The sequence below is a fragment of the Oncorhynchus masou genome, chromosome 31 (genome assembly GCF_036934945.1).
Source record: "Oncorhynchus masou masou isolate Uvic2021 chromosome 31, UVic_Omas_1.1, whole genome shotgun sequence".
NCBI classification, from domain to species: Eukaryota; Metazoa; Chordata; class Actinopteri; order Salmoniformes; family Salmonidae; genus Oncorhynchus; species Oncorhynchus masou.
In genome coordinates, this window is record NC_088242.1 from 12,381,192 (window position 1) to 12,387,119 (window position 5,928).

Consider the following 5,928-nt stretch of genomic DNA (forward strand, 5'->3'; position numbering starts at 1 on the left):
AGTAGATTTATAATTGAACACATTTATGAAGATTTCACACTATTGTGGAGAGATGTACTGCTTGGATTGTTTACCTACAATAGAAATAAGACGAAACAATTTTATGTAATTCTTTTGGCCAAATTTCATATTCATGAATGTAAATTTACAAACAAAACACCACATTTTTTACCTTACAAAAATAAATGGAACTATATTTTAAGACAAATACTCTACTAACAAAAAAAGCTGTTAGAATTCTAAGTGTTATGTATGTCCCTTAATAAGGTCCTTGTTTAATGTGATATTGTACACCCTGTACACCCTTGTTCTTCCTGTATTGATTTGTTGTTATTATTATTTTTAAATATATTTAAAAAATGGACCACACCACCTTGACGATGACGCTGTCATCGCGTATGCTGTCCAGACGCAGCTGCAGCAGAATGGACCGCACATACAGTACCGCCAAGCGGTCACTGGGGGGAAATATAGAGGAATCTCAAACTTGATTTTCTTGTACGCCTGGGGTGTAATTCACTACATTTTACATTTTACATTTCAGTACATTTCAGATGCTTTTATCCAAAGCGACTTACAATTAGTGCATTCATTTTAAGGTAGCTAGGTGGGACAACCACAAATCATAGTTAGTCATCTTTCCTCAACAAAGCAGAAAAGTCTATACTAGTAAGAAAATACAGTTTAGTCACCTCAACTTGCTAAATTTCCACATTGTTAGTTACAAGTTTATTGTTAAGTGAATGATTTGTCTCAAATACAATGCTTTTAGTTTTGGATATATTTAGGACTAACTTATTTCTTGCAACCTATTCTGAAACTGACTGCAGCTCTTTGTTAAGTGTTGCATTAATTTCACTTGCTGTAGTAGCAGACATGCATAGTGTTGAGTCATCCACAGGCTTTATTCAGAGCCAGTGGCAGGTCATTAGTAAATATGTTAATGAAAGAAACGTAGGAGTGAGGGTGTGCTGTGGGATTCATCAAGATACTTTGTGAATAGGTAGGTTTTTTAGACATTTTTGGAAGACTCAGAACCAAAGTAACCAAACAGAAGCATACAGAAGCAGCAAACAGAACAAAACGGGGAGGCAGTGTTGCCAACTCCTCAGTAAGGAAAGTAGCTATTGGCTGTCCTAAAAGTCACTAGAAGTAGTTAAATGACGTCACCACCTAATTTGCATAATTGGCCATGTGCATGTAATTGTAATGGATGCTGTAGGAGAGAGGAATAATGTCATGGGAGAGACAAAAAGTGAGTAAAAAACACCCTAAATATGTTTAGAACTACAAATGAACTTTCTTCTGTTAATTCTTGTTTTTTTTTTAAATGTCACAATTCCAACCCTCCTCCTTTATCCGGGTTTGGGACCGGCAAAAGTGACCCAAAAGAGACACTCTGGCGGAGTTACTTTGTTTTTTATTTTATCTAATTTTTTTGTTTTTTGAATTTACATCCCACCCTGAATGTAAGCCAGGGCGGGATCAGCCAGCGGCGGCTTCCCCCCTCACCAAACGCGATCACGACACGCAGGTTAAAATATCAAAACAAACTCTGAACCAATGACATTAATTTGGGGACAGGTCGAAAAGCATTAAACATGTATGGCAATTTAGCTAGTTAGCTTGCACTTGCTAGCTAATTTGTCCTATTTAGCTAGCTTGCAGTTGCTAGCTAATTTGTCATGGGATATAAACATTGAGTTGTTATTTTAGTTGTCCTCTACTCCGACAATTAATCCACACATAAAAAGGCCAACCGAATCGTTTCTAGTCATCTCTCCTCCCAAACTCTAGTTTGAAGTGATGATATCACAATGGAGAGAACCCTGGTATGAAAGCCTACTTCACTTATGCAAGTGTAAACACTTACTGTAAGTAACCCAAACCAGCATTAAAAGCACATATTCATTTTAGTAATCTTATATTTCCCATGTGGATTTACGTTGGATCTGTCTACTATTACTACAGACCTTAGTAGCTGTACTACTTGGTCTCTCTTCAGAGGCTCTGTGATGTGGCCCCGGAACAGAAGACCTCTCCTGGTTGGTCGATGAGAATCTGTCTCACTATCTCCCTGAAGTACATACCGCTGGTCATCTTCTCAAACCTGGGGGAACAGGATATGACATGAATTGGACAACATGCAAAAAAAGCTTAAATTGTTCAATATTTCACTGTATTGCCAGGGCAATAGTCTAGCCCTTTTTATTTACTAACATGGGGACATTGTCATGCAGAATTTGAATCAAGCCTTTTTAAATGATTATGGGTCAGGGAAAATTCCCATAAGCATAATGTATCTCTCTTTAACATGGTTGAATAATTCATTTGTATTAGATTTAGACTGAACTATGGATAAGAAACTAATTGAATGACAATCCCTGGCAGCAGGGTGTCCTCTAGTAGCACAGTAAGTTATGATATATTATTATTATTGTTATAAAATTATTATTATACAATTATTTTTGTGCATGAAGTGTTCAGTCAGATCTGGTACCAGGGTGTCCTCTACATCAGGGGTTCTTAAACCTTTTCAGCGCGAGACCCAAATGAGAAATTGACCTTTGTCCCGTGACCTAAATCGTCCTCCAACAACCCAAATGAAGAGTAACTCGCGACCCACCTCTCACATGCCCAGGGCCCACTTTGGGTCCTGAACCAATAGTTTTAGAAACCCTGGTCAGTCTGATCTGGATATTAACAACTTGACTTTGTTTGCCGTTGTTCAATGACCCCTCATCTACTTCTCTGTCAAACTTGGTCCAGATGTCCTCTAGGGAGTCATTCTCCCCTAAACCGACCCACTCTGTGTTTACACACGTCCATCCCTTGTCCCACTCCACCATCTCAATGTTTCTCATTTCCTCCATGTAACACACGTTACTCCTCATCCCTAGGGGGCAGCATTTCACTCTGAGATCATACACATCTCACTGTTTTGTTAGTGTAGTGCAGTATAAAATCACCAGGGCTGAGAATAGCTAGAACCTACATACCAGCAATGAGTCCTATCTCACACTAGGAGTCTTCATATGAACACATCATTGTGCATGCTGTGTCATTCACCACAGCAAGAATATCGAGATCAAATTGCTACAGGAAACAAAATATTACATTTGGCCTGTGGATACTTTTATAATTGGCGATAGTATAGTTATTTCCATACAGACTAGCTATTACAGAGCACAGTAGGGCTTGTTCCATTTCACTCACATTCCTTGTTCTTATAAGCTTCTCGCAGCATTTCCACCACATCACTTCCTTCACAGTCTGTGGCTTTGAACCTTTTGGTCCAGCAAACCAAACTTCCCTAAGGAAGGAAGTATTACAATGGAAAGCGGCTACGTACTCGAAAAATAATTGAATGTCTTACACTGATTAAGCAGACAGGGCATTGAAATAACTGCCATTCTTTGGCATTAAGGTTGCTGATCTTTATCTTGACGATTCTACTTTTACCTTTATCGATTCCTGTCTGTCTGCAGGGGAAGGACAAGGTGAAACCAAGTGGGAGGTGAGTATTCTTCACCCCCATATTGTCCAGAAAAACTGAGATGCACTGGAAATCGTGGTTGAACACCTGGAAACAGAGAATCAGGTCAGGTTAAGGTTAGGCACCACAGGGGTATCCTGCAAAGCAGGATAAATGAGTTAGCCAGCTAACTTGCCTAAATATTCTGAAATAACATGACTTTTTAGAAAGATAAGCTCGAAATGGGCATGGGGCTGATCGACTCAACAATCAAAACACATATCTACGTTTTGATTTCTTAATGAAGCAGAAAATCAATAGTTATTTCTGGTTGTTTATCAAAGTTAGCTGGATAACTCATTGATCCTCCAGTACACCCCTCAGTGGGGCGGTGGCAGCCTCACCTCCTCTCCTGTGCCCTGCATGATCTCCAGAAGGATGGCGTAGATCTTGTTGTACATGCGGACAGACTTGCGTATTCCACTCCGGATCTTCACCACCAGTACCCGGAAGTTAGTTCCTCCCAGGTCCAAAGCCAAGTACTTTCCTTGCTCTGCAATAATAAACGTGTAATCACTCGAATTTGAATGAAACAACTTGAATCTAATTATATGACTTTAAACCGCAACGTCTCATAAACTGTTTCAGTGACGGTTCAGAATAAAGTGTGATAAAGGATATTAGCATGGTAATAACATGATCATGTTCCGCATTATGAATAACAAGGTAGACCTTCAATCTGTAGCCAGTCCTCTCACCTGTCCCATCACTTACAGTACACGAAGGAGAGCAGCATTTTAACGTAGGCCGTGATGTGGGAATCCTAAGGCCTCTTTCTAAGGGTACCTGGGAGGATGGCGGAGAGAGTGAGTGAGAGAGAGAGGGGGGGAGAAAGAGAGAAAGAACTAGTTAAATCTCCCTATCACTGTTCACAGGCAAAGAGGAAAACTGCCACTATGAAGCAGAAACCTTACACTCTGAATATATAGTCACACAATGACCATGTTTGTCAGTGCAGTTCACACCTACTGTTAAGTCACATGTAAGTGGCTTTGCAGGTCACTAGTTCTATTGATAATTCATTGGAGACTGTCTGAAGTTTTTGGAATGATAATGCTCATTAAGAAAAGACTCCCATTTAAGGTGTCTAGAGTAAACATGGATTGAATCATTAACCTAGGCTGCATTGCTAAATACTTCAGACTAAATACCTCAGCTACTTCGGACTGTCCACAAGTGAAAGAGAAGGTGAAGCCCAAAGCTTTCGTCTTCTGATTAATGTGCTTATTTTGCAGGAAGTATTTCAGAGACTCACATGGTCAAACAGCAATAAAATAAACATGGTTTGTCAGATTACTTAAACTTTTTTTTTAAGGAATCGATGATAAAAAAAATAAAAAAAACGGAATCAATGATTACATGACAATAAAGGTAATTAGTAATGTAATCTGTTAACTCAAAATGAGTCACGCAATCTGATTTCTTTTGCATCACATTTCCTAGGTTAGACAGAAACTGCCTCCTCCGTTTATGCTGCAGACCTATACGTGTTGTCTCTAACTCTGCCCACAGAACTGCCCAGCATCCTTGGGAAAGTACTGGCTCAGATGCTTGCTGCATGGTATTGATGAAATGGCATCACTGCTAAAAAAGTCAAGCTTCACAGTCAACTTCAATTATCATTATTTGATTGTGCAATTATAGGCTTTCTCCACCCAGCCACCAGCAAGCAGATTGTGGCCAGGGAATGCCCATTTTAATGTCTGGCCCACCATTAGCATAACAGTCTGGAATTATGAAGATTTCAATAGACAGATTTAACGGATCCAAGAGAAATCGGATTATTGCATGAGTTGGATGATAAACTATGCCCATACTCTGAATGTAGATTATTTAAAGTTTGTAAAAATGTGCAACTGACCTTTAGCCAAATAACTGACCAATGAACCTACAAAGCAGTAGAAAGACTTGACTATCTCCAAATAAAGGACCTAACATACTGTAAATATTGTAGAGGAGCCTTGCAAGTGTGAATGTTGCAAAATAGTATGACTGAAAACACAAACTATTCCATGCTTTATTCTCAGAGGCCCTTTTGTGTGTGTGTGTGTGTGTGGGGGGGGGGGGGGGTTACAAAACTGTCCTCTTGACTACAGTATTTATGTTGATTATTATGTAAAGGTCATCAATTATGGGGACAGTTTCAGAACCAAATAATAATTCAACCCCTGATGACAACCACACAGCTAACTATTTGAAATTCCAACATAGTGTAGTTAATGTACACTACCGTTCAAAAGTTTGGAGTCACTTAGAAATGTCCTTGTTTTTGAAAGAAAAGCACATTTTTGTCCATTAAATTAACATCAAATTGATCAGAAATAGTTTAGACATTGTTAATGTTTAAATTACTATTGTAGCTGGAAACGGCTGATTTTTTTTAAATGGAATAT

At 39.0% G+C, this 5,928-nt stretch overlaps 1 pseudogene; it reads right to left on the reverse strand.

Moving 5' to 3' along the window:
- Positions 1–2,001: 2,001 nt before the first annotated feature.
- On the reverse strand, positions 2,002–4,242 carry LOC135524898 (hexokinase HKDC1-like; annotated as a pseudogene).
- Positions 4,243–5,928: the final 1,686 nt, after the last annotated feature.